The following is a 12,534-nucleotide window of genomic DNA, read 5'->3' on the forward strand; positions in this document are numbered from 1 at the left end:
ATGATTGTAAGGGCTACGGGTAACGAAATTGATAAAGTATCCCTAATTAGTGTCTTACTTTGGACTAGATTGTGGCGGCTCCGGGCTAGAAACGCGCTTCCTTCCTCCTGAAGGGGAGAAACGATCGGCAAGAGAGAGAGGTGATGATTTCGAGTTCAATAAACTTGGACCTCAGTGATATCAAAGTGCCTAACGCGGGTTCCGTTGTATTATTGAATTATCACGTTTATGAAAATGATGTGCTGAGAAGAGTGATTGGACCAGTACGGAAATTTTTGTCGCTAGGAGAGCTCCTACGTCGGAGAAAAGCTATTGTAATCATGAGTAGAAACACTGGTATATATATTGACATATATGTTTTATGACAAAAAAGGCATCTCACTCTGACGCATTAAGCGATCCCGTTCAAGGTTAAAAGGTTCGCGTTAGTGGATGGGCAACAATTAACATCCAATTCCGCTTTCTAATTCAAGTGCAGCATAATTTCATAGAATTATTCTTATATTATCATTATTGTTTTATTTTATGAAACGAAAAGGTGACAACGTTCAAGTGCTTGAGATTAGGCAATTTTTTTCGGGGGGCAAAAGCGAATCAGTACTAGTTTCATCATATCACCAAACTGGTTCGTATATAAATACACGTGTGTCCGTTCATTTTCTCTTTGTGGCGCACCATAATATGCTATTTCCGGTTCAGGAAATGCTTCAGGCCCTTCTGAAGAAGTTATTCCCCCCCCCCCCCCCAGTGCGTCGAGAGCAAGCTGTAAGCAAACCGGCTTCGTTTGGGGTCGGGGTTTTCAGCTTTTTTCTCCAGAAACATTACCTAATCAATAGGGCGCTATAAAGCTAAGAGATCTGCCTCACTATTAATGGCACCAGTGTAGTTAGGAGAGTTGTTCCTCTCTGCTATTCCCCGATGTAAGAGCGATTGAGATGCCTTTGTGGATGATGCAGATTCGTTGGAATCGATGATAAAACTGAATATGGGAAAAATTTACATCGCTACACCGAATAGAGGAACTGAGACAATATGACTGAGTAAAATAGAGTACATAAAAATAAATGCTTTGTTGCCGCGAACTATGTAACAGTCATGTGCTGTTGATTGAAGGGCTTGGCTTAAAAAGCCGTTTTCAATTGCAGTTTTACCCATCCAGACCACCCTGTCGACCTTGATAAATCTTATACTTCCATTATAGATAACTATACAAACATCTCTCAATGCGAATGCTTCGATTTTAGCTTAGAGCATCCAAGATTAAGGCGGTTTTATTCGATGTATGTGATGGTAACAATTCTCTTCCAGCATTAATCTATGATATCTATAATTGTTTTGGTCAAGAGCTTCGGTCGCATACAGCGCAGAATCTAAGCCAATTAATTCAACCTGATCACTCCTTTTTAGTTTGAACCATGAACAAAGCGTTCGAAACAAATTTCCGTAAGGTTGGTACAAAAAAGCGATTTTAGATTCCCCAGGAAGGACGGAATTAAGTGCAGATATGCTCTTTACATATGTACATTGCAATAAATGATACAAATTTTATTTGTAAGAGTATTGCCCGTTGCTATTTCAAGAAATCAAAAACCGGCTTAGAAAGAAATCGGGCAAAAATCAACGACGAAAGTCGTCTCGTAGCTGTACCACATTTATTAATTGAACTAGGGCTTCTCAGTATTTCACAAAATTTCAGCCCTTAACTTATGTGCTACTTAGAAATGTGCCTTCCAAATTCAGGCCGAAAATAAATGTTATTACAAAGAGATTAAAACAAATTCTTTCGCATACCTATATGTTATAGCTTATAGCTACCGCCGATTTAGCTGTCATTTTTGATAGATGATACATAGACGAAAAAACAAAGGAACCAACTTTGTTCTATCCGTCCCGCAACGAAAGCGCATCCGTTTCATGTTACTGTTGATGTTAAAATCCTGCACAGCCCTCGTGGTGATCCCAATTGCACCGCGGCTTCAACGGATAAATAGGTAGAAAAACCCTTTACAAGCGAGCTTTGCCTGCCGCCGAGTTGAACAAGGCCTTCGGCGCCTTGGGCCTCAGCTGCTTTAGGCACTTCCGATCGACCTGAACATGTTCCTTGTTTCCGCTATCACCCTTACGTACTTTAAGGTTCTGGTCTACCTGCCGGTCGCTTAGCAACAAAGGAGTAAGCAGTCACTGGATAACTGATTTGTTGAAACACGCATCGGGTTGCCTTTTTTCTTTTTCGCTAGCCTGTTCTTCTGTAGTCGTAATAACGCGGGCGGTCATGCGTTTTCCTCCGGGTGTTACCTAAAACGCACACAAACGAATGACTGCTGACACGAACAACGGTGAGCATAATCAATGTTGCAGATGCGTTTCCTAGGCAACTAACGGATAGGCAAAGAGGCTCGCTTCTAATCAATGATAACTGGCAAGTGTTTAGCGATCAGTTGTTTTTTGATCGATATATATCTATCTGTGCAACAAATGATCGATACAGTTCAGTATAAAAAAAAAAACTAACTTCTCTTTGCAGATACACATGCACACGCTGGGTGGTCGAGTTAAATTTTTACTTTTTCAAGTATAACCCCACATAATTTCACAATACATTCATCTAAACTTTGTTAAAAGCCTGTTACAAAAAGGACGCAGACAAGCTTGTAGCTGTTATTATGAGGTGCTAAGCTTCTTTGTGATCCTAAATGGAAAATATACGATATTGCATAGAATGGCTGCACAACAGGCGGAAACACGTTTCAGCATAGAAAAGGTTCACATTAGTTTATGCTGAAAGCCAGTTGTCTAAAGCGATGGCTAACGGTAATGCTTACGCGAACGAAAAATATCTAATTTACGTTTTCGCATAGCATTATGGAAAATTGTCGGTAAACAAAGATTTCAGATTTAGCCGAAGCCGTAGGAACGTGCGTGAGCCTTTTATCTTGATAAAAATGCTGAAAAAATTGTGGATACATAATACATACACATAAATACATAAGTTACCGATCATTCACGAAGGCGTTCGATACAAATTGTATGTCATAAAAGTCAGATCAGTCATAGATTTCTTCTGGGGGTTGCTTGTATTCCGAAATTTACTTGATGCCGTTCGCCTTTTATTCCTCTCGAAAATGGAGCCGCAGAATCCATCTTGAAGCGAAAATGTTTCTTCTCAATGCAATCATCAGTTCGAAAAACTTCGCTGGGTTGTTCACGGTTCGCCTATCGTAGGTAAAGCCCAATTTCCAACTAACGTTTGTATTTTTAGTGTGATGTTTAGCGAAAAGGACAGCATGTGACTGTACTTCTTCTGGAAAAACGAAACCATCGACAGAGAAATTTACCTGAGTGTCGTTCTAAAAATTGTTATGTGCTTGCAGATGGATGAAGGAAAGCCGTACGTTTTCCAGTAGAAATCATCGGCTCATACTAATCGGTCAGAATACTTTTCTTCGAAATCTGACCACGCTTTGAATTTAGTACATATGGCCACCGAACAGCCCACATTTATAGATCTGATGGATAAATGGGAAAAAAGCTACGAAGCGTTGTTAAAGAACAGTCCATCAGCCTAGCCATGAAACAGTCGTTCACACATAGTATTGTTTCAAAGATGTTCTTTAGATCATTTTAAAGGAAGCTTTAGAATGAGCCTCGGGTATATTTAGGCAGTCTCCAAGTTGAGACTGTAATTGAGGCAAGCTGTGGTTATATAGGATAAACGGTTACATAAAAAAGTTACGTTGAAATATATTTTATTATCACAGTCTCAGAAACAAGTGGTAAGCAGGATTTCATGTTTTAGCCTTTCGCCGCATACACATAATTCGAATCAATACACAGCAAAGATTTAAGCGTCTATTATTTCATGAAAGTCGGTGTATATCCTATTAGCTGCTTAATAAAGGTTAGCGTGAACTCAACACGTTAGCTTCTGGTTGAAATACGTTGGTCCAATTCAAATATCCTCTACAAAATTGTAGCTCTACATGGAAAAATAGGCCCCTTCACCAGTGGGCTTTCGTTTCACTTTACTGGAAAAATATTGGATGATAACTAATCTTATGTTAAAATAGTGTTCTTTTTCATATTTAATCTCACAGCTTTCCTTAGATTCCACAAATTGTGCTGAATTTGTCATTCGGTACCTTGATACAACGATTAGGTAGCATACTTGCCAGTTTCTACTCTTTTGTTGTAAAAAAATGATACAGTATCTTCCCATCACCAGTTTCTATTAGTCTATCTGAGGCAGTGATGATGGGGAGTCGACCTTTTCAGGACAGAACACTCTTCATCATAAAATATGCCTAGTGAAGCCATATACATGGTTACTGTTATTCGAAGTATAAGTGCCACTGTTTTGTGTTACGAATTCTGCTAGAGCGGACCCCCTACGCCAAAAGTGTCCCCTTCATGCAGGAGAATTTATCGTGTAAGTTTCTAAGACGAGTACTATGGAACCTTGAAAGAGTAAAATAGCGGTGTCATTAATGGATGCGTCGCTGAATGGATGACATGATAGCCCCCCCCCCGGGGCGCATAAAATAATCTTGGCCTCGCCAGGAATCTCTTCGGTCACAGTGGGGTGTAGGCCAACCGAACTTAATATACACTTTTTACACAGAATAAAGCGGTCATACGTTTTACAGAGTGTTTGCTTCAACAAACACTCCTTTCAGATTACAACCTTGGTAGGCCGGCAGGTTGATACTTCTATGCAACATAGGTTAGGTAGTAAAAATCATGACTTTGCTCGAATGTAGTTAATTGGTGTGAAACAACGTCCATTCGCTGAGGTATGTATCCTTTGTTAGGAGTATGCCACATATAGACATTTAATATTAGAGCGGATAGAAGTTCTTGGAGACTACAATTCCTTCTCAGCTAAAAACGATCCTTTCACAGAATGTGAAACTTCTCAGCGTCTATTTTGTGGCTCCACGACGGCATATACGCTCGGCTTCACTCAAGTGTCAAACGTTAAATGAAATTTTTGCACAAAATGTATACACTGGTCAAATTAATGTCATTCTAGTGTTATGCAACGGGCCTGTACCATCAACGTAGTACCTTGACCGAAACACAGCGTTTCTCGCTTTTTCAGTTCAGCAATTTTTCTATTTCTATTGATCTTAAGGCGTAATGCAATCTCGCCCTGCTTTCCCAATGCATTAAAAGTACATCGATACTATGTTACGAAAGATGTTTAGAATGTTTGTTTTCAATGCTCACACTTTGTCTGCTAGCTTTATTAACGAGATGTATTATACAAATTTATTGTATAATCATCTATTCTGTTCATCTGAAACAGTTGAACTCACAACCGCCATATATATATATATATATAGACTAAAAAAATTATAAAAAATCTTTCTTCTTTCAATCCCATATGTCCATCTACGACGATTAGACCATATACGACGATTTACCGCGTCAGGCGCGATTTTCATTGAATGTCTATAGCACGTCTTTTACAGAATGTTTTTCGTGCAGCGTCATTTGGTTGCCATTATGAAGGTTACTTGTAATGTAATATAGATTACTGTTTTATATTTATTGTTTAGCAAACGATGTCAATAAAAAATTTAGAATCTCAAAAACCGATTGACGAATGTATGAAAAGAGTATCTACAGAACAACTAGGCGCGGTACCGTAAATATACTTCTATGTATAACGCGTACATCAATATAGCCCTAATTGGAACGCATTTAATGATATGGTACACCCATAACAATATAAGTAGGGAATAAGATGGAACGGGCGCTATTGTTGTTACGTGTCATTTCATTATCGAGGTCATGCTGTTTAGTTTATCGGCATTTTGAATATACTATAACTGTCTGTTTCGGGAGGTTCACCGCAAGAATTACCTAACTTTATCCTATTAACAAGCTGATCAGTGCAGACAACGTTGGCGTTGATTGCAGTTAACTTATATACTTGAATTGACCTAAATGTCTAGAGGCATGAAATACGATTGTTCCACTTAAAACCTGTTTATTGTCAATACAGTTATCTCGTCGAATAACAGACTGTTTGCATAGTTGAGCAGCATTATGAGAAAGCATAGGCCTCATTGTAGGAGTTAATGAAACTACCTCAGTGATTTTGTCAAATAGAACAAGTGTTCCAGCTAAGGGATTGCCATGAGATTACCTATAGGGCTACGGCACGCAGCTCGCTCTATTATAGGACTTAAGCTAAACCAGCGTAACTGGGCGCCATGATCCGTTAACTACTAGTAATCCATACCTATATAAAATATTAACGCGCTATTTTCTCAACGTGGACTTATACAAGCTGATCTGTCACAAGCGTCAGAAATATCGAAATAGTGTTAGTCTAGGCGATGCAAACAAACTACGAAGTTCAGTGTATATTTTGTGAGCCCTACAAAAACGACCCTATCATTGCTCATGCAGGCATTAATGTAATACTAGGTAATTGAAGCGGTTAGCATGCCCAACGGGGTCTGTTACTTCCAATCATTTCAGACTTTCGCACTACAACCGCTAGAGATTCGGAGGCCTCACTAAAGAATAGTGAGATACGCGGTAAACTTTTCAATGAAGTATAGCCATTGTTTGGTATTAGGTGGATTTTGCAGAGGGACGAAACGAATGCCCAAAAAGGCCGGACTTACGAGCCAATATATCATGTTAGGCAATATGTTTGTTCATATTCCCAATTTTATAACTTTACTATGACTAAAGCTTTATGAGCACAAATTCAATTACTATAGATGAGCAGCGGGAGGTTTTTCGACCTCAATACGCTTTGCAAAGATAGTTTTGACCAGCTAAAAATCACAAGCCAACTTCATTGACCTATGTGCTATCAACGTTTTTATTTCATTAGGTACGATACATCACGAACTTCGTATTGTCGCACCTAATTTCAACAGCCCTCATCAGCTCCTTTCGAATTATCTTTTGATGAACTTTGCACCTGAGTGCAGACTTGTGTTATTACATGGGCATCTGCCTATTTTGGGTAGCAAGTTGGTACGGTGCAATATATACGGCGTTTCAGGTTAACTGAAGTCCATGTATAGTTTTCCAGTAGTCCTTTACTGTAGTACCGACTCATTCACATTCTTATGCATCAAAATGCCATGTATTTTTTTTGCATAAACCACACTGTAGGTGAATCCATCAAAATATGGGAAGTGGCGTATGGCTTTAAAAAGACAGTGTGTACTTAGTTTTTTTTTGCCTAGTACTTAGTCTTTATTTATATACGATTTACACTGACGAGGTATACGTACGGGTATACCACGACGTAACAATCAGTCGAACAGAATCAAGGACAAGTGTCGATGCGGAACGGGGTGAAGGACAAGTAGCGGTGCAGGCTCAAGTTCAAACATAGACCCGGCCGCAAGCGCGACCGCAGACAACGCCAACGCCGACACCCAGGCCAGCGCTGCAACTTGGTAGTTTCGATCCTTATCTGTGACCGACACATTAAGGGTTTTGTAAACGAACAGTAGACAATACATTTATGGTCTATTTCATATAATTTTATTAAAAAAAATTTTGCTCGAAATTTCAACTTCTAGGCAAACATAGCACCTTCTAGAGAACAGTATTGTCATTTTGGATATAATAGGGGTATAATTACTCCCTATAGACAAAAAATAGACAACTATGGCTTGAGCAGGTCTGTTTTTCGTATATAATGCTCCTACTCTGGTGAGAGAGCAGGCTGAGGCTTCCTAAATAAGATAACTAGATCGGGACTTCTGAAGCAGTTTAGCGTTCGGAAACCTAAATTATATATATTTGAAATGGAAATGTATAAATTACGTTATTATTAACGTTATATTTTCTCTTAAAAGCAGTATTGAAGTTACGTTCTTTAATCGACAGCACTAACAGGCAAACTAGGAATACACATGTCATAGTTGTCAACCGTAAAATTGTTACGTAAATGCAGTAAAATATATTACAATTATGTAAGTGTGCAAATAAACGTACCTAAAAATAGGGTCCGATATAATTTTTCACTCTAAACTGAGAGGAACTCGTTGTTACGAGTGCACGAAAATCATTCACCGATGGTTCCCATAATAGTCCACATTGAAGTGATTTAGTACTCCCAACTACAGTTATTACAAAGTGCTGCTTAAGTACGCCTGTCATTAACTTGTAGTTCGGGACCCGATTTCCTAAGGAGAAGGGCTAATTTCCTAATATCTCGTGCCACTTCACCAGGGGTAGTGTCATACCCAAAGTATGCACCGCGAGACAAATTTGTCAGATTTTTCTCGGTGTTATTTATTACAGTAATAGTTAAACACTATCTTTAATCACTTCTTTGGGATGTGGGTCTTATCTGGAAGATATTCACTGGCAGATTGTGAGGAAATGTTGACGACCTATGTAACTGAGGTTCTCAAATGTGACTGTTGAACTGTATTTATTCCTTACCAATGTATGCACCCTCGCTAAATTCTGTAATATAGCATGTAGAGTTGTATATGAACACAGTAGGGGAATCAATATAATAAGTCGTACATAAATTTAGTGTCAGACGAGTACAATCTCATAAATAGCTTTATTTGTTTTTGCAATACTATTTAATGTTCAGTTGAAGAAATATGATGCGACAGCCCCAACGTGGGTCAACGCGCCAACACAATAGCTCAAGACGGAAGAACTAGAAGTTGTTTATGGTCAGTGAATCCTTATGCACTTACTGACCGGTGGCCATAAAAGTACATCTACAAACTGGTACAAAATGATTTCAGAAAGTCATATCACATATTTTGGCATGTGAACAAAGTTGACATTTTGGCAGGCAGCAATTCTATTCATTATGTCAAGTGTCCAGTAGCCTGCTGACTGAGCACAGCATGACCTAAGAGCGTTGCCTTATTTGAACCTCATATTGCAAAAGCAGATCAGAACACATCACAGAAAGATAGAAAATGGTAGGTACTACTTCAAATCAAGGCTCCGTTCCCCTTTTTAAGGTTCTGCCAGCTCTGTAAAAACTTATATATACAGGCTTCATTATGCATATGTACATAAGCTTAATGGGCAGAAACATTGTAAAGACTTGTGCGAATATTAAGTTTTAGAAGTTTGGCGATAGTGATTTCTTTGTGTATACAAAGAAAACACAGTTTGCAGGGTAATATTACACATCACAATTCAGCTAAACTTGCTATCAGGTAAACATCGTTATGAATCGTTCTAGCAAAGTGAACTTCTAGCGAAATCAGCGCCATAAGTCAGTTTCAATAATCTCACCTGCACATTTCTAACCAGCATAGGTACACTGTTATGGGGTTATATTTACGTCGTTTGCTTTCGAACTCACGAGATAACCCGCACTATACATATAGAAAACCAACAACCCAAAGTATAAAAAAATCATTTTAAATTAACAGGTAGCAAAACAAATGTAAAACAAACAAATCGTATCCCTACAACAGCTCTTTCGCGCCGACTCACGCCATCTACCAATTCAAAAACAGGCGCCATTTTTTCCGAGCGCCTCCAGCCCTCTCCGCTCGCCTCGCAATACTCCCAGTCACATCAGCCGCTAGCCTAAGCAATCACGCGTCGCGAGCTCCCTCAGTCGGACGCTAGGCAGAGATGCAGGCGCGTTAAGCACTACGTTCCAGGTGCGCCTGTAATCGCAAACGGCAGAGAAAAAAAAGATACAGAACAAAGCAGAGTTAGTTTTCGGTCCTGTGTAAGCCTCACGGGTGTCAATGATAATCTATGGGAAGAGGGCGAAGCAGCGAATTTAATTGTGTGTGCCGTTACTAAAGATACACTTACTTACGCGGAGGCGGACCGTGAGCACCACTCACAAGCTCGGAAACAGTGCAATAAGAAAAGGGTCTAGCGGTATCTACGAGGTTGCAGCGGATAGATCTATTGTTTAGCTCTTCATAAGCCGAGTACGGCAACAGTGTACGCGTCGAGTCGGATATTAGTGCTGAATAAAGGAGACATCGCAACAAAACGGATTGCTGTTGTGTGTCGATAAATGTTTGGCGGCGGGGGCTCTGAACGCCCACCGCTAGTGACCACTCTACGCCGCCGCGGTGAACCTCACAACAATAATCACCAGCCTTCAGGACTGAACTAGCGGCGGGCAAAAAGCACAAAACAGTAACAAATCGAGCCGGTTGTATCACTAGATCTATATACAGTTTACGGGCTTCGTATTCTAGGCTCTGGCGTACGATTTCGGTCTTTTTGATTTCTCCAACTAATAGTACCCCTCATACTTGAATCATATGAGTGGTTTATCATAATATGCAGGCCTTTAACACACTTTACGAATGAAACACGTTAGAGACAAAAAAGCTGCTTGAATTACCTGAGGAGCCGTTGTGGCAAAAAGACGGGAGAACAGGTGAGGGGGACTACGAGGATAACGAAGAAAAATCGACGAGATTCGATTCTGCTGTATTTGAGACAGTGTATGGGCTAGACGAGTGGTGGTGCAGTTCGGAGAGAAGAGTGCACATTAAAGTGGCCGTTGAATCGTGTCACGATCTCGGGCGACGTACCAACCATATCGTATGTGGCCCTTTGTATATTTGCCGTCGTAGTTGAAATTAGGCCGGTTATTCTTTGCCTGTTGTGTTAGTAGAAAGTCAAAGCAAATGGTAAAATCACTCCTTCCCGAAATGTTTACCTAACAGGAATTCAAGTGAGAGAATGAGGTGCATATTATGAAAAGTGTAAAATTGAATCGAAGAATATATGTCGATGCAGATCATTACGACTAACAATTGTATTGCTGCAATAACAACAATTGACTGAACGGGAGACAACAGGGATCCTTATTGGCTTGCTCCCGATGTTCAGTTCTTCCTAAGTGCCATAAAGGGTAGTTTGAGAAAGCGACAAATTAGTCGAAGTGAATAAAGTGCTTAAGAGGTCGAAAACGTCTTGGAACGATATACACCATGAAACTGGATTACCGTCTCGTCAGCTATGTACTTGCTGTCTTCTTTTTCGCGTACTACACCGTCGACGTCAGCGATTCACAGGTGAGTGCCCATAACAAAAGTGACCATATAATGGTTTGCAACAACGAATAGCTTCAGCCATCACCTCCAATTCCCCATCATGTTTCTAGTGCAAGAAACTGTGAAAAATAGTCAGATTCTCTTCTTCGAAAAAAACCTCTGAAGGAAATCTCGAGTGCAAGCCACCGAAAACTCTTGGAGATATCAGTTCTCCAATAATTCTAACCTAAAACAGCCACTATACATCAATTGGTCTTCATCAAACATCAATTTTAGATTGACTACGATTTCTATCCGATTACCATATATATATATATATATATATATATATATATATATATATATATATATATATATATATATATATATACATTAGTGAACGACATATATTTTCTGCTGAATCGTCGCTACTTGCGCCGTTTGAACGGCGCTGGAGGTAACCGCGCATCTTGTTTGAATTCCAGTTCACCGTAGTACAGTGGCCCGTTCCCCTCTCCACCGGTTGTCGTCTGGTTAGTGAACACAGCGAATCGCGCTACTAGAACTACTAGCAGTTCTGCAAACAACAGGGAGTTGCATCTGCCTGTTAGAGCGAAAAGAAGAGCCGAGAACAACGAACGAGAGTTCCTCCTTCCGACTAGAAGCACAGCATATACATTTACTAGATAGTGATAACTTACAGTTAAACGACCGTCGGTCATCACACCGCTGCAGCGTTCATTTCTAACGGGCAATATTATCTCTGTGTTTGCGTTGGAAAAGTTTGCTTACGTTTGGCATCACGCAATACTGGACAGTGAAGAGCTCATTCACGATGAAACGCCATGACTTCGGTAGCAGCCTCTATGATAAATGATATATTACCGATTTGCAGACCCACTAGAGACTAATGTGCGTAAAGTAACAATAAGACAATTATAAGCCTTCGCCAGCAGGATACGGTTATTTATTTGAGGCACTATATGTAGTCTTCTGCACTAAAGGCGCACAAAAAGATCACATGGGTAACATACCTATATAACGCGTGCGTTTATTGCAGGTGTTAATAATAGATAATAAAAAAAAGATTTTCTCTCTTCACTGTAGATACAACAATGTTAATTTGCATAGCAATTAATTTGCAATTTTTTTCAATACCCTTCTGTCAAACATACTAAAGCCGTAGGCTTGAAGGTCGGTATGTAGGTGGTTGTTTGCTTGACAAAAAGTGGCCTTTGGTATGTCTATTTTGACTTCCGTTTCCATAGATAATGTAAATGCTGCAAACTGATGATAAGGTTGACTATAGGCCGTTGTAACTTGCCATTTTGTCGATCTGACTGGCTCACCATAATCTCAATTCACCTGGCGAAATCCAACAACTACTATTATCATAAATGCACTGGCTATCTCAACGTGATTAATAAATCGAGCCTCCGCGTACGTCTCATTTTTCCAAACGAATCATGCTAACCTCGGCTAGTCTTACAAAGAGGTCGAAATTACTTTCATGTTGCAGAATCTTTAAGCACGTTTTCCTCCATCTCTCCTTATTGGTCTT

At 39.8% G+C, this 12,534-nt stretch overlaps 2 long non-coding RNA genes across 4 annotated transcripts in view; one reads left to right on the plus strand and one right to left on the minus strand.

Annotated features, from left to right (window-relative positions):
- Positions 1–1,595: 1,595 nt before the first annotated feature.
- LOC147757795 (uncharacterized) lies at positions 1,596–9,517 on the minus strand. Of its 2 annotated transcripts, none has more exons than XR_015322004.1 (3): positions 9,253–9,517; positions 2,995–3,301; positions 1,596–2,295 (listed from the first exon to the last, which is right to left on the minus strand). It is a non-coding gene; the product is annotated as an uncharacterized LOC147757795 (long non-coding RNA). The 2 variants fall into 2 exon arrangements; XR_015322005.1 differs by having other exon boundaries at positions 2,976–3,301.
- A 64-nt stretch (positions 9,518–9,581) lies between these two features.
- Positions 9,582–12,534, plus strand: part of LOC147757796 (uncharacterized) — a 190,639-nt gene continuing 187,686 nt past the window's right edge. The window contains exons 1-2 of one of the 2 annotated variants that reach the window (XR_015322001.1): positions 9,582–11,015; positions 11,459–12,427. This is a non-coding gene — a long non-coding RNA (uncharacterized LOC147757796). Of the gene's footprint in view, positions 11,016–11,458; positions 12,428–12,534 lie in introns of those variants that run through there. The other variant, XR_015322000.1, reaches the window with a different exon arrangement.

Source organism: Varroa destructor, unplaced genomic scaffold, assembly GCF_002443255.2.
Source record: "Varroa destructor unplaced genomic scaffold, Vdes_3.0 BEIS01000002.1, whole genome shotgun sequence".
Taxonomy (NCBI): Eukaryota; Metazoa; Arthropoda; class Arachnida; order Mesostigmata; family Varroidae; genus Varroa; species Varroa destructor.